Genomic DNA, 24395 nt, shown 5'->3' with positions numbered 1-24395 from the left:
AAAATTTAAAATGTAGATGCCAGTGAGCAATCTGCTACAGACAGATTCTGGCATGATGGAACTTGAGCGACTATTGCTCAGGTCAAATGGAGACATCCATGCACTAGACAGTGGAGAAGACCTGATTCTGCCCTGATTTGGGGTCGAGGGCATGTTTGTGTTTTCTTGCAGGAAAAGAATAAAGCTCGGCAGCTGTCAGAACATTTGGTGAGATGTATGGAGGCGAGAAAAACTGGACCTGAGACCGTGGGAGCCTGCGTAAGCCAATTCGAGTGAGATCTCCTAAATCAGTGTTCCTGACCCTTGATGTCAACAAATCTACAGCCCGAGAGAGAAAGGAAACAGTCAGTTCCAGATTTCCAGTTTCTCAACAGGCCTGCTGCATCAACCTCCTGGACTCGTGAGTTTTCATCTTGAAGCCAACAAAGAACTAGAAGATTAGCAGTTTGCCCTTGACACACCTTGAAACAACAGAATTCATTTTGCCAGTTTTTCCCTTTGGGGAAAAAGGACCCATTTAAAACAATTGGACACTGGTATGGACTGTGATGAATGGCAAAAGCCCCTTATCAGTATTTGAACAGGACACGGCCACTTGAAACATCAGCCTTGGTGGTTCCTGTTTCTGGAATCATGCCTATGCCAGTGTGTTTTTCTGGAGAAATGCAACTTTTCCTAATGCAGCAAAAAGGAGACTTCGGCATCACAGCCACTGTTGTGGCAGCCATCACCATATTGGCCACTGCAGCTGCCATGACCAGAATTGCCGTTTCCCAATCTTCCACCAAAGCAGAGACTGTTACCAGCCTTGTTGGTAGAGTTAGTGAAGCGCTGTCCACACAGAATGTGCTCAATTCACATATTCAGCTGGGGCTACTAATGTGAAATCAACAAACTGCATCACTACAGGAACAAATTGGTGCTCTGTAGATATTGCAACAAGCCTCTTGTTCATATTTTTTATCATGCTACATGTGTAACATCAACGAGTGTACCTAATGTATCTGTGCAAGCGCACTTTCTAAATGCTTTCCTGAGTGGATCTTGAAATGATTGCAAACTTTATCACTGTTTTGACCATCAAATTGTAACCGTAAATCACATGAGGGTTACCCTTGTAACAGAGAAAGGCTGGTAGAATGCTATGGCCCAGATCCTGAGGCACTGTGTCAATGGGGGTCCTGGGAGTGGTGGCAGTGGCAGTAGGCATTTTGGCTTTATGCCTACTTCAAACGTGCCTTGTTCCATAGGCAACAGTTCCGTCACCAAATATTGCTCAACTTAGACCATGGCAATCCTGGTAGCCATGAAATCTGGTTATAGATGATTTGAGGATGAGGTTCTCTTTAGTTTTCTGTAGCTGACCATAAGAGCTACCCATTGACCTTCTGTAGTTTTTCCTCTGCCTTTATTCTCTTAGGACAAGCATGATTAATTAAGAGTCTGTTAATGGGACCAAATTGTCAGAGTAAAAGGATAACTGAATCTTTTATTTTCTTTTACTCACAATCACTCAAAATCCATGTCCCTACTCAATCATTGCCACATCCATTTGATTAATGGTTTCTCTCCAATGTCATCATACTGTAAATTTGCCTGCATCTGTGAAGCAAATTTATCATACTGAGTAAATAAACAATGAGGAGCAATTAATTTTATTACAGATGGAAATTTAATTCAAACAAAGCATACAAAACCAACAATACAACCCCATGACAGAAGCACTCACAAATTCCACAGAGATTATAATAAACTCATGGCTGAATGAAGGCATATTATTTAAAAGAAATATTTGATGAAATAAAAAAAGAAAAATGTATATCTCTAGTCATATAACTGCTAACATTCTCTTGGTAGAAGCAGTTTTATATAGTCAAGTTTAAAAATGATAATTAAATCTTGTTGTAGACCAGTGCAGTAGTTTTCAAAATGTTTAGCCTAAGATAACAACTTCAATTTTAAAAGTCTGTTATCTTAGCTTTTTTATGCACACTATTATTTTGAAATGTATTAGAAATTTGAGTAGAAATGCCTAAAACAGTTATGCTTTATCAATAAAAATGGTAAAATTATTTCCTTGGAATATCAATGAACCATTTTAATGAATATAATTATAATTTCCAAACAAAAATATATCTTTGTATTTCACTCAACATTTTTGATTATTTTTGACTTAACAAAAGGGAACAGATTCTTCAATCTGCTTCAATTTTTAGTCCATTGTGTTTTAACAGACTTTCTCTATATGGAGTGGCTTCCAGCAAACTTTATTATATATGCTTGGATATTATAAACACTTTTGTGCTATTAGGGAGAGAGTTCTTCCTTCATGAATACTTTAAAAGCATGTTAAGATTTCCTTCATGTTTTAGGAGTAGGTTTTGCTGATTTGGAAATAGTAATTAAAAATATAGATTTTAGAACTGGACATGCTAAATGTCCCTAATCATCACCATTAGTAAGTTGATTGTCTTAGGATAAGTTAACCTAAGTAAATCTAAAATTTCTCAAGTATGAACTGGGATTGAGGATAGTAACGACTTAATAATTTTTTTGAGTTTGAATGAATTGACATAGTGCTACTGAAGAATCCTCTTAATAATGATACAATGTCTTGTGCTAAAATGCTTACCTGTGTAGAACACAGTCTCATTTGTATTTCAACAAGTTTCCTGCGTAAAAATTCTAGGTTAAGCAAAATGTATTTTCCTCTTTAAAAGAAAGCAGGATTCTTATGGTTACATATGCATGAACAAATTCAGTGGTATATATCTTACTCACTGTTCTCTTGCTGTGAAGAGACACCATGATCAAGGCAACTTACACAACTTATAGAAGGAAGCATTAATTGGGGCTTGCTTACAGTTTCAGAGAGTACATATATGATCATGGTGGTAGCATGGCAGCAAGCAGTCAGACAAGGCCAACTACAAATAGCTAAGGGGGGAGAAAGGAGAGGTGAATGCAGAAGGGGGCAAGGGCTGGGCCTTAGGCAGGATTTTATTGTATGAAGAAATGTAAAATGATCCTTCAGTTAAAAATAGAGTTAGGTGTGTTAAAATGGCACTTAGGAGTCAAGAGCAAGGAAATTGTGAGATTTGGATTGTGCTTTGCTACATATCAATATCCTGTGTCAAATTATAAGTGGGCATAATATGTATGAAAGACATAAAATAAAAATTAATGAAAATAAATAAGGGAAATACTGGGCGTTGGTGGTGCACGCCTTAATGCCAGCACTCAGGAGGCAGAGGCAGGCGGATCTCTGTGAGTTTGAGACCAGCCTGGTCTACACAGCTAGTTCCAGGACAGCCTCCAAAACAATACAGAGATTGTCTCGAAAAACCAAATAAATAAATAAATAAATAAATAAATAAATAAATAAGGGAAATACACTGTGTTTGGAAGAATGTATATTCTTTGGTATTTAAATGGAATATTATGCAGATATCTTAGGTTCATTACTTTCTGACGTCATTTACTTCTGATGTTTTTCTGTTAGAATTTTGTTCTTATTGCATATATATTAGAAAAAGTAAAGCACTGAAATCAACTATTATTACTGAATTGTTATTAACTTCTTTCTGGAAGCTTTGTAGTATGCTTTGAATAGTAATAACTGTGCCAAAATTTGTTGCATATTTGTTTAGGATTCTAATGTCTCTTCGATTATTTGTTCTTTGATCATAAGGAGTCATCCCACTTTATGATTTCTGATCAATTTTAGTATGAGGACTATTTTGTTAAATACAATTACAGAGATACATAGTTGATTTCTTGTTGCAAAACTTGGAGTACATTTTCTTTACTTTTTCTATATTTCAGTCTAATGTAGCATCTATCCTTGATTATGGGATGAGGTTTTTTTTTGTAGGTAGCAAACATGTAGATTTTTTCATAATCTATTAAACTTAACTGTGTCTTCTCCAACTGGCAATTACTAATTTTAAGGTTTTTCAATATCCCATAGTTATGAGGCTTCAGTTTACAAGGATTCCAGGAAGGTAGATCACACGTAAGTTACCTCACTCAGGATGATTTTTTTCTAGCTCCATATATTTACTGTATATTTAAAATTTTTGTATTTATTAAGCAGATGAATAACATTTGATTGTGTAGAGGTACATATTTTCTATATCCCCTCATCTGTTGATGAACAGCTACGCTGTTAACAATATCTGGCTATTAATATTAGAATATCAATGAGCATGGATGAGCAAATATCTTTTTATTAGGATATAAAATCATTTGAGTGTATACCCAAGAGATGTATAACTGGGTCTTAAGATAGATTGATTGTATCTTCCTGAGGAATCATGGCACTGGTTTTCAAGGTGGTTGTATAAGTTTGTACTTCCGCTAATAATAGCTGGGTATTCCGCTTACTCCACATCCTTGTCAGCATAAACTATCATGTTTTATTGATGTATGATAGGTTGACTGCTGTGAAAAGGAATATCAAACTTGTTTTTATTTGCATTTGCCTATGACTAAGGATATTGAATATTTAAGTGTTTCTCAGCAATTTTAGTTATAGTTAGTTATAATTAGTCATATTTAGTTATATTTTGTAAAGTCATTCCTTCATGGGGCTAGGTAGACCTGGGACTGTCTCTGGCCCACCTTTCAGTGCTCTGAAGGCAACCAGCTGTGATTTGAGCAATGCACACTGTACATCCTATCCTGACAGGAGGCAGCCTGCCCAGAGAATGCCAGAGTCCAAGTCCCATTCTCCATCCACAAGACAGGTGAGGTAAGCATGGGGCTGCTTATAGCCTGCCTTATGATGCCCTGAGAAGAACCATCAGAGACCTGGGAACTGTGCACTGCAGATCACATCCCAACAGGGTTCAGCCTGCCCAAAGACTGCCAAGTCCCTCATACTAGGACTGCCTCCATCCACACAAGAGGAGAACCACCAGAGTATTGGACTTGCTCACACCTTTCAGAAGGGAACTGTGATCACATACACACCAGGAGATGAAAAGACTCCTTCTGCACCCACTGGAAGAAATGATGGCAAGTAGAAAATATAAAAACACACACAGCAACAGAAAAACAATATGACACTGCCAGAGTCTAGAGACTCTACACCAGCAAGACCGAACACCCCAATGCAGATGAAACAGAAGAGAACGACCTTAAAAACAACTTCATGGAAATGATAGAGATCTTCAAAGAGGATATGAGAAAATCCCTTAAAGAAATGGAGTTATTTGCTTTTTGATGTACAATTTTTAAAGTTCTTTACATATTTTATCCATTACCCATCTATTGGATATGTTATTGGTGAAAATCGTTTTCCATTCTGTAGCCTGACATTTTCACAATGAAACTTACAGAAGTTTTTTCAGTTTCATGGGTTCTTACTTATTAAATGTTGGTCTTAGTGCCTGTGTTATGACAGCTATTCTTGTTGGCAATTTGCTTACATCTGGAATTACCTTAAAACCCAAGAGGATGAGGTTGATGGTTTTTTTCTTAAGTAAATCATTTGAAGTGTGAGGATCCACCTTGAATCATGGTCTCCTTAGTTGGGGTCATCCACCTTACATCTAAGCTACAACTTGTGCTTGCTCTCTCACTCTTGTTGGCAAGGTATTCCTTCATTACCATGAGAACCTAATTCTTTGGGATTCTGGCACTTATTGAAGAATAGCTGAGACATCAAGTCTCCTGGACTGAACAACTACTGAAGTCTTTATTCTCTATTCAAAGACTGCCATTGTTGCATTAGCTAACTATAGCCTGTAAGCAGATTTAAATAAATCACACACACACACACACACACACACACACAAACACACACAGAGAGAGAGAGAGAGAAAGAGATAAAGATATGAGTGTGTGCATAGGATTATAAATACATACATATGTATATATTATGAATGTATACATACATACATACATACATTCCACCATTTTTATTAACACAGTACTTTATTCAGCAAGTCTTTTTTGGGCCAATGAGTTTAAGACAACTCTCACTTTCTCTTCTTTCAGGTTCAGGGTATCTGTATTTATGTTGAGGTTTGAATCCACTTGGAGTTGAGTTTTGTACATGTTGATCTACACGCATCTATTTTCATTATTCCCCATGCAGCTATTGAGTTTGACTACCACCATTTGTTAAAAGCAATATCTTTTTACTAATGTGTATTTATTACTTTTCTTGTGCCAATAATGAGCTGTTTTTAATACTTATAGCTCTGTTAAACAACTAAATAGAAGGGCTGATGATACCTCCAGCAGTTCTTTTGTTATTCAAGATTGTTTTAGTTATTTTAGATTTTGTACTTTCATAGGAAGCTAAAATTATCTTTGTATTTTCTGTGAAGAATGTTGATAGAATTTAATGGGGATTATATTGAAACTGTAGATTGCTTTTGACAGGATGGTCATGTTTTATTTATTTATTTATCTATTTATTTATTATTAGAAACAAGCTTGATTCACATGTCAATCCTAGCTCTCTCAACTTCCCCTCCTTCCCTGCCCCCCTGCCAATTCCCCAGTCCCCCACCAGATACTTACCCAGTCCCCCAGGGAGAGTGATGCCCTCCATGAGGGATCTCCAAAGGTTGTCATATCATCCAGGGCAGGGCCTCGACCCTTACCCATGTGCCCAGGTTGAGACTGCATCCCTTGATGTGGAAGGGGAATCCCAAAGTCCATTTTTATGCCAGAGATAAATACCGATATACTACCCCAAGCCATATGGATTGCCAAGGCCTTCTCATTGACACCCAAATTTAGGGAATTTGGATCATCCCCATGCTGGCCTGTCAGCCATCAGTCTGGGGTCCATGAGCTCCCCCTTGTTCATGTCATCAGTTTCTGGACATGCTTTATTACTGACTGAAAGTAGGGGAGATTTTTCCATCTTCTGGTATCTTCTTAAATTATTTTATTTAATTTCTTAAATTTGTATCATAAAGACGCTTTCACTTGCTTGGTTAGAGTTATTCTGAGGTATATTATTTTTGAGGCTATTGTTAGTTATCCTTTCTCTTATTTCATTCTCAATCCATCTTCATTTGTAAGTAGGAAGGCTAGAGATTTTTTTGTGTTGATTATGTATCCTGCTATTTTGCTCAAAGTGTTTATAAGTTGTAGAAGTTTTCTGGTGGAAGTTTTTGGGTTATTTATGTATATAATCATCTCATCTGTAAATAAAGGTACTTTAACTTCTTCCCGAAATTTTCTTGTGCTCAAAGGAAAGCATTTCATAGTCATTTTGACTATCTTCTGATTGTTATAGCCTTCCCTCTTTAGCATGTTCCTAAATCCCTTAGAAAGCATAGCAGAAGTATATTCTTTAGGGCTCAGTAGTCAAAATCCACTTAATCTCAGTACCTTAATCAGCCGCTCATATTTTTTAAAATCAATTCTCACTGCAAAAGAGGGTCTTCTGCAATTCAAACAGAGAGCTAGAAGGGATGCTTTGTTCAGTGTAATAAAACCACAGCATCAATTTTCCTCTAGGGTATAAAAACTCCCCAACAGTGTGTGTGTGTGTGTGTGTGTGTGTGTGTGTGTGTGTGTGGCTGTGACTGAATGTGTCTTTGCCACATATGTATGTGTATATGTATGTATGTACATGCATATGTATGTATATATAATGCATTTCATATATATGATATAGAAATCATATAAAATTTTTGAACAGGTTTATCCTGCTAGTCTTGGATACTTTACTGTAAAGGAAGCTTCTCATCAAATTGGAGTAGCTTATTAATTACATTTCTGCTGTATCACTATTCCATGAGTGTGTGCATCTTGTGTAGATTGTTACTGAAGTTTGAAAGGTTAACTTGGAAGAGACTGTTGATGACTTTTCTACAACACATTGCGCAGCACTTAGATTGCTATAAAACCAGGCACCAGGGAGGTGGTTTCAAACATAACTAATTACAGTTTGATTTCTCTATAACATTTAACTAGCAATACGTTCTTAACATTAGTTGTGATGGACAATGACAAGAGCTTTTATTACTATTTTTGGACCTTTGTAGCCTCCCTAGTCATCAACACAGAAACAGATACCCCACACCAAACACTGAGATTTTTATTTAATAGCCCATAGCTTTAAGAGCAATATTGTCCCCCTTGTAGAGCATCTCCTTTTGAGCTTTAAATACATATATTTAAATCTTAATATATTTATACTTTATACAGTATGAATATATGTTGTTTTGCTGGGTTATAATACAATTTTTCATATGGATTTTCATATTTCTAGTTGTTTAACTTTCCTAGCATCTTGTCTCCTTCATTTTCTTCCTTCTTATTCAATCCTACTTAAATCCTGCTTAAATCTATTCACTGTAGTATTCTCATTTTCAAATTCATATTACTTCTCCGGTCAATATCCCTTTAGGCACTCCACCCACAATGGCTTCTTTCTGGTGTCCTGGATTTTACAGGTACTCCAGGGTGAACACGCAAAATTAGATATGTGAAGCCTGGAGACACACATGTGACAGATCATGTAATGTTTGTCTTTCTGTGCCTGGGTTACATAATTTAGCATTTTCCCTGTTTCCTACATCTACTTAACTAATTGCATGATTTAATTTTTCATTCTACAATTTGTTTTGAGTCTATCATTTTGTTACTGTGCTTTATCTGTTTCGTATTTCTATTGTTGCCTTTCCTGATGGTTTTAGTATTTATGTTTCATTTTCATTTAAGCACACATGCACACCCGTGTGTGTGTGTGTGTGTGTGTGTGTGTGTGTGTGTGTGTGTGTGTTCAGGTTGTGAGGTATGCAACTTGAGTCATTTACATGACTAGCATGATCTTTTAGCCACTGACCACCTCTTCTTTCATCTGTGTGGGTATGATGTTTTTTAAAAATATTTTACTACTTTAATATTGGTGATTTTGTTTTTGTAATTTGAAGTTGCTCAGATTACAATATTTCCATTAATTGCACAGTTAAATGTCTGTCCTTACTGTATCCTTCTACTAAAATAATATACAACCTGGCTATAAGTTTATGATCAATACACCCTACTCTTCATGCTTTCATTTCCTTGTATATTACACTTAAAAGATTTATCACAGTGAAACTGTCACTATATATTTAGGTCAAAGTATATCCAGCAATGGTACAAAGTTAAGACAGAAATAATGAAATAACACTTCTTTATTCACCAAGACATCTGCAATGACCCTTTTTTTCTTTTGCTTTCTGAATATCTCTTTAATGACAAATAATATCATTTAACTACTTTCAGTGCCTTCATGTTGCTGTCTTTTCACCAAGTCCAGGTTTTAATCACTGCTTTCTGCTGACAGGGTTGAACTATAAGATAGAATCCTGCACAATCAGCAGAAATGTGACTGAATTTTAATGTTTCTTTGCATGATTCTGTTAAATGACCCTGGAGCTATGAAGTTCTTTACTGGGGTAGCAAACTTCATAACAGCAATAATTAATAAAGAATTAAATTTAAATACACAAAACTCAGAATATCCTAAAAGAAATTTGTCTTTCCCTGAGAACATGCTGCCAGAAAATTTCCTAGTCAATCCTGGCAAAGCTCTAGATTGTTTGATTCAAAGACCAAACCTACAGATGATTACATTATAAAATGCTGATTCACTAATGTGGTAAACTGAAGTTTAATAAGTAGCAGTGTCACACCAAACTTCTATGATGGGCTACAGCAACTGAATTATGGGCCATTTCAGGTAAGAAAACATATGAAGCACTAACCTTGTTATGCCGAAACTTATCCTGAGCCAGGAATTTAAGGTTTACTGTCTGATCTAGCCTACTTTCTTAGTCCTGATCCAAGAAAATTAGTATTCATGGTCCATGAGTACTGATGGGACTCTCTTTGGAAGTACATGCAGACTGCAAGGTGTTTAAAATCGTGGGAAAGTTTTGAAATAGAAGTTGCAATGAAAGATGGAATTTTAGTCAATTCAGTATTTAAAATGAGTAAAATAAACTTATCTGCCTGTGAAAAGTTTGCATTTTTCCAGTTCAGTATGCCTCATTTTAGAGGATATTAAATTCTTGAAATTATAGTAATTTGAAAATTACTATATGGCAAAGGAAGAAAATACCTCATCCTTTCTGTGGCTCTTTTAGAGAGCTGACTTTGCAGTAAGAGGAGAAAGAAGCAACAATAGACATAAAACGGTGTTTAACTCAACCAGGCTGCCATTTGCCTGCTCAAGTGTGCAACACCTAACCACAACTGAAAGGTGCAGTCTAGCAAGATGATACTGTGATAACTTGTGCTCACTTGTGGCAGCTGAAAAATGAGGCTTGTTTAAGAAAACAATTCATTCTAGAGAAAAATTAGCAGTAAATGAGTCATTCTGGGCCGAGAGATAGCTCACGGGTTAATAGAACTTGTCACTCTCGCAGAAGACCTGGCTTTGGTTCCCAAAATTCACATGAATCACAGCACCCTATAACTCCAGCTCAAGGTGATCTGCATTGCTCTGTCACCCACAGGCACCTGTGGTCATCTTTGCATGTACACACATATACACATTCACCCAACTAAAAGTAAATCTTACACCAAACAAAGAAATCCATGTCTTTCTTTTTACTGTTCTCAAGAGTGAAACTAGTGATGACAAGGAAACCTGAAGACAGCTGATCTGAACTTGCAGGAGCTCATGGATTTTATACTGATTGCTAGGGATCCTGCCTGGGACTGAATGAGGTCCTCTCCATGTGGGCGGCAGTTATGTAGCCTAGTCTGTTGGGGGACCCTGGCAGTGTGACCAGAATCTATCCCTGGTGCATGAGCTGGCTTTTTGGAGCCCATTCTCTACCGTGGGATGCCTTACTCAGCCTTGATGCAAGAGGGAAAGGCTTGGCCCAGTCTCAATTGATTGCTCCAGGCTTTGTTGTCTCCCATGGGAGACCTTACCCTTTTGAGGAGCAGAAGGAAGGAGGGTTGTGAGGGAGGTGGGGAGGAGTGGGAGGAGAGAACAGAGGGAGACTGTTACTGGTCTGTAAAATGAATAAAAAATTTAAAGAAAATGAACCTAGGCAATAGGGCTCTTTTATCCTTTATGAGCAATGTGTTGGCTATGTTGATATTTTTCAAAATTAAGGAGCCATTGTTATTTAACTTGATTAGGACTTTAATTAAAATTTCCAAATCAATGAGACTTATCAAGTCTTTACAAGACATTCAGGACTGAAATTGCCACTGTTAGGACTGTTAAGTCAATTGTCATATAAAGCAATTTGGGATAAAATGCAGTGCTAAAAATTCATTCAAAGGGAAATAAATCACATTCACAATACTGTGCATCCTTCAGTCCTTGAATTGGAAAATAGAAGTCTCATAAAAATCTAGAGTTAAAATGCCATTGTGACATAATGTAAAACAAAGCAAAAATTTAAAAAGTAGACTCTGCACTTACTGAGAAATATTTTTATTGTGATAAATATAAGAGTAAGCCATGTATCACCTGCAGGACAAAGCAACCAGCCCCAAGAAACATAAGCAGAAATAAAAGACAATGACAAGTTTGTTACTTGAAAAATTTGTCTACATTAGTTGCTTACATAAAATGACAGAATATTCATAATGATTTTCTGTCAAAGAAAACACCTTATTGGAGGTAGAGTTCTTCCCATGAATTGCAGGGGTTGGGTCCAGTCTATATCGAGTTATTACTCTCAAATCAGGACTTTATTCAGGCTCATTAGAATATTTTAAGTGGTTTACAATACAGAACCTAATTCTTATGAGACACACTAAATGGTAGTTTTACTTTTTCTGTGACCATATGAGAAGCACTGTAGTTGAAAAAAAAAGAATAGTTGAGAAATCTTTGTGTATGCTCTATGAAATTTTTATAGTTATTTTACCATATGTTTACTTTTATAGTCACCAGACATGTTTTATCCTTCATCTACCTATTGCTGAAAAAATCTGAGAAGTTTGAAAAAAAGTGTTAGTCACACACCAGGTGACATTTTAAAAGCAAACAAATTCTTAGAAATCAGATGAATGTCATTCTTGTTGGATGGTTAATAAGTTCTCCGGTGACCATTCTAGAAGAAATTGCCACAGATGGTAACAAGGACTGCTCATACACCGCTTTTACTCAGGAGATGCCATAAAGGATGTAAAACAAATCCTGACATAACCCTGATTATTCTATGATCCAGTAGGTAATCATAACCTTTCTCTATCTTGAACGTGATCAACCAAATATAGTCATTGATAATACTTCAGTGGGGTTTCTCCTGCTGTCCTTCTGTTATTCATCAAGCTACACTAAGCACATTCACATACTTAATTTAGATTTGAACTAATTATTCTACAACTCAGAAGCATTTATGTAGTTTGCAGGGTAGAAACGTGAAGGATAAATAGATTGACTAATGTACTACTTGGAAAATGAAGAAAAACCAAAGAGATGAAATTCACAGGAATAAACATCAATTCATATTTTCTAAAATATTGTACTGCAATTTCCTTAAAGTGCCTATAAAATTTTTGACATTATATGGAAATGAATCAGGCAATTTCTTTTGCATGGTTTTCATTTTGCATTTCTTATACTATCCTGAAATTAAATAGCAAAAAAAAGCACAGAGATGAAAAGGTACATTTTGAGTATATCATATTTTGCTTGTTTTTAAGGTTCTTCTTTCTGAGAGCATGGTTGAATAAACCTTTAATCCCAGCAATTGAAAGATAGGAAAAGGAATATTAAATCTTCAACATCAGAAAAACTTCATTTGGGGGACAGTAATCAGAGGAGAGATGATTGATTGCTGAAAGGTGTTGAGCGTAAGAGAACGAGTATGCATTCCCAAACAGAAGCATTGGGAGAACGTTCTTCCAACCAAGGTGCAGGGAACACCATGCAAGAGTAGAGAGAAGGAATGCAAGAAAATGCAGATGGGGAATAGTGCTGCAAGACACTATCATCTGAACAAGATAATTCTAATGCAATTATGAACTCACCAAAGCTAGGCTTACATACACGGGCCTTGACCAAAATCAAGACAGCCAAAACTTTGGCACTAACTAGTTAAATAATCATTAATTAGACGATTATGCCATACTGAGAAGATGCCAGCACTTGATAGGTGCTAGAAAAAGGAAAAATCACCCGGGAATTGGTGGCACACACCTTTAATCCCAGCACTCGGGAGGCAGAGGCAGACATATCTCTGTGAGTTCCAGGCCAGCCTGATCTATAGAGCGAGTTCCAAGACAGCCTCCAAAACACTACAGAGAAACTCTTTCTCAAAAAAAGAAAAACTTTTAGTTCTTTTATGATTATCTACTGGATCATAGGAAAAAAATCACCCTTCTCTGAGGATGTGACACTAATAGGATTCCTATACTTTGGTGGATCAGTCCAAAAAATTGCTCAATTGGGTAGCACAAACTGTTAAAAAAACTTATTTTTTTAGTTAACAGTTAAATTTAGGAGGGCATATTGGGAAGGTATATTGTATGTGGTAGATATGATCATACTCAATTTTATCCATCTGAAATTACTAAGAAGAAAGAAAAGATATGTTTCGAGGATTCAAGTTCTTTTTTAACTGCATAAATTTCCAGCACACCCCTTGCAATACATGAGAGAGTATCTCGAATAAAAGCATAAATGTAAAGTGGTTTTTTGTTTTAAAACTCCAAGTCCAGACTGAAAGATAAAATCAATTGATGATCCCAAAGATATAATTCTGAAAAGTCAGTAATGATAAAAATAACAGGGCTTTGGACCTGTGACTGAGATAAAACACATTTGATTCTGTGAAGGTGAGTTTTTCTAGTGTTAAAATGATAGAAGACTTTCGTTATATTATTGGATTGTAATCTTTGCATTTTACTCATATTCCAAGCATATATTGATACAGACAAATAAACTGTAGCTGTTCTAGGAGGATAAACAAACTTTAGTGGTTACCAGTAAACATGATGCGTGACAAAGTTGTAGTAAGGTATTGGAAGGACAGATTCATCATGGGTAAAATAGTTGATGTTATCCCTTGTTTGTGTCATACTGTTAACATAACATTAATCTTTAAAATGAACATTTCTTTGCATGGATTAGGTACCAAGGAAATTACAGCCTTGTAAAAAGAGTTTGGCAATGACCCTTCTGCTTCTATTGTGCTCCAGAGAAGGTGGGAAGCAAGGAAGAGCCTAAGAGAGACATATGTAGTCCCTCAGAGAATGGGAAATGGAAAAGAACTGAGGGAGGATGCAGGAGTTAGGAGAAGGAGAGGGGGAGAAGAGGACAGGGGAGGAGAACATAAGGTATCAAGAAAATTGATATGGGGTAAGAATAGATGAGAGTAAGAAAAGACATGCGAGAATAAAGGGAACCATTATAAGTGTAAAGAGAAATCTGGCACTAAGGAAATGTCCTGAGATACTCAACGATGACCCCAACTAACAATCTATGCAATAATAGAGAGGGTACCTTAAATGCCCTTCCCCTGTAATGAGATTAATGACTATCTTAAATGCCATCCAAGAGCCTTCATCTAGCAGCTGATGGAAGCAGAAGAAGAGACCCACAGCTGAGCAAGGAGCCAAACTCCTGGAATCCAGTTTTCGAGAGGGAGAAGAAATGAGCAAAGGGGTCAACACAATTCTGGGGAAACCCATAGACACAGCTGACCCGAATAAGTGGGAGCTCACAGACCTGGTCTGACAGCTGGGGAACCAGCATAGGACTGAACCAGGTCCCATTGATGTGAGTGTGAGTTAAGAGGCCTGGGCAGTCTATGGGGCCTCTTGCAGTGGAACCAGTAATTATCTCTAGTGCATGAATCGACTTTGGAGCCCGTTCCTTATGGAGGGATGCTTTCTCAGTCTAAAGGGATGGAGGAGGGTTTAGGCACTGCCCAAAATCCTAGGAAGACCCTGCACCATAGGAGGCCTCACCATCCCTGAGGAGTGGATGGAAGGTGGGATGAGGGATCGGTTGGAGACATGGGAGAATAAGACGGAGAGGGAACTAAGATTGATATATAAAATAAGATTTTTCTAATTTAAATAAATTTTATATAAAAATTTAAATTAAATTAACATTTCTTCTGCATGATCCCTACTATTATCCTTTTGAACTAAAGATATATCGTGATGCGACTGGAGAAATGGTTAAGCAAGAATAGCACAAATTGGGTTTGATTTCCAGAACCACTATGAAGCGGCTAAAAACTATCTGTAATTGCAGCTCCAGGAGATCTGATGCCTTCATTTGGCCTCCGTGGGAAACTGTGTTCACATACACAAAGCCATGCATTCTCTCTCTCTCTCTCTGTCTCTGTCTCTCTCTCTCTCTCACACATACCCATTTGACAAACATATTTATGTGTAGCTGTGACTACATATATGACTTTATTCCTCTTTATTAAGAATTTATTAAATTAACCAGTACAATCTTGTGTCTAATTCATAGAAGCTTTCAGTGTTGGGCATAATATTTGCAAGAGATTATTTAAATTTCATAGAATTTAGTCAATATACTAGTTAAATGAGACATGTTTTATTCTGAAAATATTTCAAAAAATTATTTGGAATGAGGCTGTATCATAATTTTGGCATATGTTCAGAATGATGTGTGTAGGTTGTTGTTATGCAGTATATGCTCCTCCATATCCCTTTGGACAATCATTGTCCAAAGCCACAAGATTCCTCTTACTGTGTATCTTCAGGCTACAAAAAAAAGATTATTTGAGTTAATGTGGTCATAGCTGTAAGGGAAGTGAATCAGAAAACCTGAGAGGAATAGCTGATTTGACTTAATCAGAGGGTCATTTTTGCATATCACTATGTTTATTATTACAGAAGTTAACTTAAAAATTTTGATCCATTTGCAGTTTTACGTACATAAAAAGGTAACCATAAGGACCCTTTTCTTCCCAAGTTTAGCCCAAGCTTCTACACTGAAATGTTTGAGTCTCATAACAGAACAAAATAAATCATGGATATTCATTAGAAACACACAAAAAAGAAAGAACTAATGCATTATTTCAAACTAAAAAGTGGTCTTCTCTATTTGAAGTTTCTGCCAGAAGTGGGGATATGATGAATGGCTACCTGGAAACGTTTTTCATTTGTATTCTTTTCAGTTGTGTTATTTTACATTACATATATTCCCAGGGGGTTTATTGTAGTCTGAGCTGAGTTTCTTAAAACGCCAAAAAAGTAACATCTAATTTACATTGATTTTAAGAAAAAGACTGTGAACCTTTGCAAAAAGGAAATCAGATTTAACTTTACAGCCTGTACTTGATACAGTAATATTGCTTTTTTCTTAGTCTATTTAGTCTTAGAATACATGTTGTTTGGTGGAGTAACATTTAGGATTATAGAAATATTTACCGTCCAAATTAAAAAAAAAGTCTGTCATACCATACAGTCTATATTCACATAAGATTTGTAATGAATATTTACATAAATTATAATGTCCTATTATATACATCTTTTTCTACAGGAAATTTTTATTATATAGTATTAAAAGCTGTTTTTGCTGATATCATTATAGATGTTAATACTTCATGCTGTTTCACAGCATTGTCATTGTTTTATTTAATTATTTGATGAAAATTAACTACTCTAACATAGTTGAGTATTGCCATGACCTCCCAAAGCAATGAGTATTCCTTGTATTTTTGGTTGTGAACATAGCCTTTAACATTACTTAAATGCACTTAATTTTTGGCCATTAACTGTTTAGCTATATTGGCTTATGCTACCATTTTAATAATTTTTCATAAATCTAATTATTCTTCAATCTACCCTTGCTCCAGTATTAAACATGCTCAAGTCTATCACAGATCCTACCCCTAAGAACCTAGCGATCTTCTCAATAAGAAGCTAACCATTTTCATTTTCGTAGTGTGTGCTGCATAAGTGGGGAATGACAGCTATGCCCCCCATTCCAAATGCATGTGTCTTGCTTTGTGATATATTGTGGAATGGGTCTTGACTATGTTGAGCAATCCTTTGCTGCTGAGCTTTAAACAAATCAGCACAAATAATATGCATTTTCTCTCCTTTCTAAATTATAGTAGATATAGTAGATATAAAATTGCGTAGCTGACAAGAGGTTCTTATGAGTAGGAAAGGGCTGAGGAAAACAATGGACAAGGGAGGGAAGATCCTGAATGAACAAGAGACTTATATAAAAAGAAACCATGTGCAATGAACATAAACAATGAGGAAAAGTTTAAAGTATTGATGTATAATGTCTCTGACCATACATATAACCTGTACTGTATTCACAACTTTTACATAATTTCATACTGTTTTCAAATTTAGTACATATATATATATATGTGTGTGTGTGTTTATATATATGTTTAGTTTCATAAGAGATATGCTAGGTGACTTGAATGTATTTAAATTTGTCAAAATGTTGTTTTTGTCTTAATGGAGAAAGTTTTCGGGGGAAAGCAGTTATGTTCTCTGTTGTCAGTGGAGTGTTCTACAATTGTCAATTATATAAAGGTGATTGATACCTGTCGCATCATCATCAGCCTTGCTAATGTGGGTCTATATGTTCTGTCAATTATTTTGAAAGACATAAAATTTGACAAATGAAATTATTGGCTTATATACTTCCTTGCAGGTCACTTGTTAAGGCAATTAAGCATTCAGCTCTCAAGCATAATTGTATAATGAATGTCATTATTACTTGGTATTTATGCATATATATAATATATCATATATATTTTGAGATACTTTTCATGATACTAATATAGTGACTTTAGCTAACTTTAGATTTATTATAGCATACCCATGTGTCTATAATTTTCAATATATTTTGTTTTTCCAAGTAAATTATCTTCCTTGAAGGCTTGCTTATGTTTTGTTTTTCATCTAATTTGGTACTGTTGCTACCTGTCATATAGTACAAACATTATTCTTTAGCCAGTTTGATAATTGTGGCCTTTTGACAGAAATTTCAGGTTCACTCATATGCAGACTAGATATTTATATGGCTGCATTTAAAAACAACAATTTTCTCTGTTTACACTTTCTCTCCCTGTGTTTTGCAACCTCTTTGCTCTTCCAGTAACTATGGATTTCTCTTTTTCCTTTTTTAAAAATTTAAATTAGAAACAAACTTGTTTCACATGTCAATTCCAGTTCCCTCTCTCTCCCCTCCTCCCCTGTTCCCCACTAACTCCCCTATTCCATCCCTATTCTGCCACCCAGAGAAGGGGAGGCCTTCCATGGGGGGTCTTCAAAGTCTGTCATATCATTTGGAGCAGAGCCTAGGTCCTCCTCCATATGCCTAGACTGAGAGAGTAACCCTCTATGTCGAATGGGCTCCCAATGTTTATTCATGTACTAGGGATAAATACTGATCGACTACCAGAGCCCCCATAGATTGTCCAGACCTCCAAATTGGCATCCACATTCAGGAGGTCTGGTTCAGTCCTATGCAGGTTTCCCAGCTATCAGTATGGGGTCCAAGAGCTTCCCCCTTTTCAGGTTAGCTATTTCTGTGGGTTTCTCCAGCCCGGTCTTGACCCTATTGCTCATCACTCCTCCCTCTCTGCAATTGGATTTCAGGAGTTCAGCTCACTGTTTCCATCAGCTACTGTGCTAAGTGAAACAAGATTCTTTTTTTTTAAGTGACATTGTTGTCACTTCTGTTGAAACAATGATAGCTTTAAGGTATGGAGTATATTCAGTTGTCTTTTCATAATAAAATTTCATATAACTTCATATCTACTTCTTGTGATGTTGTATGTGGATAATGAAGATTCGAGACGCTTACACTTCCCCCAATTTGTGCATGGGCTGCGAGGAGGGAGTGTACCTGTTACATATGCAGAGGCTTGTGCATGAAGACTCTCAGATGAATGCACGCATATTGTAAGTCCTGAGGAAGGGCTTTATTGGGTGTCTTTCTCTTTGCTCTTCACTTTATTTTGTGTCAGTCTTCAGCTGAAAATATAATTGCTATTTCTGCTAGACTGGCCCCTGAGTAATTCTTAGGAACTGCCATTCCAAGCAATTACTACAATGGGATTACAGGCACCACATGTGTCTATGCCTAGCTTCATGTGGGTGCTGGGTGCCAAACTTCTAGCTTGCACAGCAAGGGTGCTTATGAATGGGTCGTCTCCTCAGCAACAGCAGAATTTTTTGGTGCTGTTGTAATCATTTTGTTTCCTTCTAAATGTTTTATAAACCGAATATATCTGCAACACATTTATTTTAATGAATTGTCCTTTAAGACATTTAAAATAGTACATATTTATATTTTCATATACCGTTTCTCCTTAATTATTTGTTTTATTAACTACTTTATTTCTTTACTAGTAAGTCAGCCCAGAGATGTGAGCATCTAGGTAACAATTTTAAAACTATGCTATAGCATTAACACTTTCTTAGAAGGAAGACAACATATTAAGGAAAATTGTTTTTGCTCATTTATATTTCAAGTAGTCTAAAATGCTATTTGAGTTTGCCTCTAAAGTCATTGTTCCTGGTAGTGTATTTTATTTTTGGTCAGTGTTACAAAAATTATTCTTGCTATTCACCAACTTGCTTTTTTCTACAAAGTCATTGACATTTCTTCTATGAAAACATGATATGCAATTCAACCTTTTTTCTAATTTTTATTTATTGTTTGTGAATTGACTATAATTTGGGCATTTTTTCATATTTGCGTACTTACCATTTTTGCCATCCTGTGTGTTTTATATTTTGTGCTGCTGTTGGGTTTATTTGTTTTGTTCCTTCTACCAAACTAAAAATATTCAATTTCCTTGTGTATTCAGGCTCCTGAAGCTGCAACATTTCACATCAATTAACTTTCCTTTTTTCTTTTCAGTCGAATTTCTCTCTTTTATTTTTAACTTTCCACTGGTACACAATCAAGTTCATTCAACTTTGCTTTTCTCCAATATCTCAACCCTGTTTTATTCTACTGAGTATATTTTCATCTCATATATCCTAAATTCTATCATTTCAATTTCTGTTTTTATCTATATGCCAGACATGAATGCTCACTGCAAGCTCACTGTATCTTCTAGCTTTAATGTTGTCTGTAGGTCCAATCATCATTATATATTCATTTTCTAGTTGTGTCAGACATAATTCTGCATCTGTTCCATAGGACTGCTTAATTTCATTATTTGCATTATTCTTTTTTTATATTTTATTTTCCAGTTTAAATTTAGATAAGAAACGAGGTTGCTTCACAAGTCAGTTCCAGGTCCCTCTCCCATTCCCTCCCCTCCTCCCGTGCCCTGCCCCCCACCCCCCCCGTTATCCCCTCATTCCCCCAGGGAAGGTGAGGCCCTCCATGGGGGTGTCCATAGTCTGTCATTTCATATAGGGCAGGGCCTAGACCCTTCCCCAAGAGTTCAGGGTGAGAGTGCAACTCACACTGTTCTATGGGAGTCCAAAGTCCATGTGTATACTTGGGATGGGTACTGATCTGCTGCCCAAGGCTCAATAGATTCCCTAGGCCTCCTCACTGACACAAGGATTCAGGGGGTCTTGATCAGTCCCATGCTGGATTCCCAGGCTGATGCCTGGGATTCAAGAGTTAACCTTTGTCTGGTCAGCTGTTTCTGGGGGTTAAACCAGCCCAGTCTTAATCCCTTTGTTCATCAGTCCTCCCTCTCTGTTACTGGCTTTCTTGAGTTCAGCTCAGTACTTAACCAAGGGAGTCTGCCTGTTTTTCGATCAGCCATTAAATGAAGTTTCTGTTTCCCAGACTCTCTGGCCATAGGATTGTAGGCTGGCACTCCCCAGATCTATGCCTAAAATCCATATATGAGAGAGTACATGTCATGTTTCTCTTTTTGTGACTGGGTTACCTCACTCAGGATGGTTTCTTCTAGTGTCATCCATTTGCCTGCGAATCTCATGATTCCGTTATTTTTTTCTGCTGAATAGTACTCCATTGTGTAGATGTACCACATTTTACTCTATCCACTCTTCGGGTGAGGGACATCTAGGTTACATCCAAGTACTGGCTATTACAAATAAAGCTGCTATGAACGTAGTGGAACAGACATCTTTGTTGTATGAATGGGCATCTTTTGGATATATGCCTAAGAGTGGAGTTGCTGGGTCTTGTGGTAGGTTTATTCCCATTTTTCTGAGGAATCTCCATACTGATTTCCAAAGTGGCTGAACCATTTGGCACTCCCACCAGCAATGGAGGAGTGTCCCCCTTTCACCACATCCTCTCCAGCATAAATTGTCATTGGTGTTTTTGATTTTAGCCATTCTGACAGGAGTGAGATGGTATCTCAGAGTTGTTTTGATTTGCATTTCCCGGATGGCTAAGGATGTTGAGCACTGTCTCAAGTGCCTCTCAGCCATTTTAGACTCCTCTATTGAAAACATTCTATTTAGTTCTGCAGCCCACTTTTTAATAGGGTCCTTTGGTGTTTTGGAGACTTGCTTCTTGAGTTCTTTGTAAATTTTGGAGATCAACCCTCTGTCAGATGTGGGATTAGTGAATATTTTTTCCCATTCTGTGGGCTGCCTTTTTGTCTTGCTGACTGTGTCCTTTGCCTTACAGAAGCTTCTCAGTTTCAGTAGGTCCCATTTATTAATTGTTGATCTCACTGTCTGTGCTATTGGTGTTATGTTCAGGAAGCTGTCTCCTGTACCAATTCGTTCAAGGGTACCACCCACTTTCTCTTCTAAGAGGTTCAGTGTGGCTGGATTTATGTTGAGGTCTTTGATCCATTTGGACTTAAGTTTTGTGCATGGCAATAGACATGGATCGATCCGCATTCTTCTACATGCCAGTCTCCAATTATGCCAGCACCATTTGTTGAAGATGTTTTCTTTATTCCATTGTATATTTTTAGCTTCTTTGTCAAAGATCAGATGTTCGTACGTGCGTCGGTTAATACTTGGGTTTTCAATTCTATTCCATTGGTCTACCAGTCTATTTGTGTGCCAATACCAAGCTGTTTTCAGGACTATAGCTCTGTAATAGAGCTTGAGGTCAGGGATGGTGATGCCTCCGGATGTTGCCCTGTTGAACATGGTTGTTTTGGCTATCCTGGGTCTTTTGTTTTTCCATACAAAATTGATTGTTGTTCTTTCAAGGTCTGTGAAGAATTGTGCTGGGATTTCAATGGGGGATTGCATTGAATCTGTAGATTGCTTTTGGCAGGATTGCCATTTTTACTACATTGATTCTACCTATCCAACAGCATCTTTCCATTTTCTGAGGGTTTCTTTAATTTCTTTCTTTAAAGATTCAAAGTTCTTACTATACAGGTCTTTCACTTGTTTGGTTAGCATTACCCCAAGGTATTTTATGTTGTTTGTGGCAATTGTAAAGGGTGATGTTTCTCTGATTTCTCTTTCAGCCCTTTTATCATCTGTATATAGTAGGGCTACTGATTTTCTTGAGTTGATCTTGTAGCCTGCCACTTTGCTGAAGGTGTTAATCAGCTGTAAGAGTTCCCTGGTAGAGTTCTTTGGGTCATTGATGTAAACTATCATATGGTCTGCAAACAGTGAAAGTTTGCCCTCTTCCTTCCCAATTTGCATCCCTTTGATCCCCCTTTGTTGTCGTACGGCAATAGCTAGAAGTTCAAGTACCATGTTGAAAAGGTATGGAGAGAGTGGACAGCCTTGTTTTGTTCCTGATTTTAGAGGCATTGTGTTGAGTTTCTGTCCATTTAGTTTGATGTTGGCTGTTGGTTTACTGTATATAGCTTTTATTATGTTTAAGTATGTCCCTGTTATCCCAGATCTCTCCAAGACCTTTATCATGAAGGGGTGTTGGATTTTGTCAAAGGCTTTTTCAGCATCTAGTGAGATGATCATGTGATTTTTGTTTTTCAGCTTGTTTATATGGTGGATTACGTTGATGGATTTTCGTATGTTGAACCATCCCTGCATCCCTAGGATGAAACCTACTTGATCGTGGTGAATGATTGTTTTGATGTGTTCTTGGATCCGATTTGCCAGTATTTTATTGAGTATTTTTGCATGAATGTTCATGAGGGATATTGGTCTGAAGTTCTCTTTCTTAGTTGTATCTTTGTGTGGCTTGGGGATCAAGGTTATTGAAGCCTCATAGAAAGAGTTTGGCAAAGACCCTTCTGCTTCTATTGTGTGGAACACTTTGAGAAGAATTGGTATAAGCTGTTCTTTGAATTTCTGGTAGAATTCTGCACTGAGGCCATCCGGACCTGGACTTTTTTTGGTTGGGAGACTTTTGATGACAGCTTCTATTTCCATAGGGGTTATAGGTCTATTTAAATTGCTTATCTGTTCTTGATTTAGTTTTGGGAAATTATAGCTGCCCAGGAAGTCATCGATTTCCTTTAAATTTTTTAATTTTGTGGAGTACAGGTTTTCAAAGTATGACCTAATGATTCTCTGGATTTCCTCAGAGTCTGTTGTTATGTCCCCCTTTTCATTTCTGATTTTGTTAATTTGCGTGTTCACTCTCTGCTGTTTGGTAAGTTAGGACAAAGGTTTGTCTATCTTGTTGATTTTTTCAAAGAACCAACTCTTCGTTGCATTGATTCTTTGTATTGTTTTCCTGGTTTCTACTTTATTGATTTCAACCCTCAATTTGATTATTTCCTGGCGTCTACTCCTCCTGGGGGAGTTTGCTTCTTTGTGTTCTAGAGCTTTCAGTTGTGATGTTAATTCTCTGGTATAACTGTTCTCCTGTTTCTTCATGTGAGCACTTAGTGCTATGAACTTCCCCCATAGCACTGCTTTCAAAGTGTCCCATAGGTTCGGGTATGTTGTGTCTTCATTCTCATTGAATTCGAGGAAGTCTTTAATTTCGTTTTTTATTTCCTCTTTGACGCAGGGATGGTGCAGTTGAGCATTATTCAATTTCCATGAGTTTGTAGGTTTTCTGAAATTTGTGTTGTTATTGAATTCTAATTTTAAAGCATGGTGGTCTGATAAGATGCATGGAGTTATTCCAATTTTTTTGTAGCTGCTGAGGTTTGATATGTTGCCAAGTATGTGGTCGATTTTTGAGAAGGTTCCATGTGGTGGTGAGAAGAAGGTATATTCTTTTTTATGTGGATGAAATGTTCTATAGATATCTGTTAATCCCAGTTGGGTCATTACTTCTATTAGACCCTTTGCTTCTTTGTTGTGTTTCTGTCTGGTATTCCTGTCTAGTGGTGAGAGTTGTGTGTTGAAATCCCCCACTATTACTGTGTGGGGCTTTAGATGAGATTTAAGTTCTAATAATGTTTCTTTAACGAATGTGGATGCCTTTGTATTTGGGGCATAGATCTTCAGGGTAGACACTTCATCTTGGTGGGTTTCACCTGCGATGAGTATGTAATGACCTCCTTCATCTCTTTTGATTGATTTTATTTTAAAGTCCAGTTTGTCAGATATTAGGATTGCTACCCCTGCTTGTTTCTTGGGTCCATTTGATTGAAAAAATTTTT

Source organism: Mesocricetus auratus, unplaced genomic scaffold (assembly GCF_017639785.1).
Source record: "Mesocricetus auratus isolate SY011 unplaced genomic scaffold, BCM_Maur_2.0 Super-Scaffold_6731, whole genome shotgun sequence".
NCBI lineage: Eukaryota > Metazoa > Chordata > Mammalia > Rodentia > Cricetidae > Mesocricetus > Mesocricetus auratus.
Note: the sequence above shows the minus strand (reverse complement) of the source record.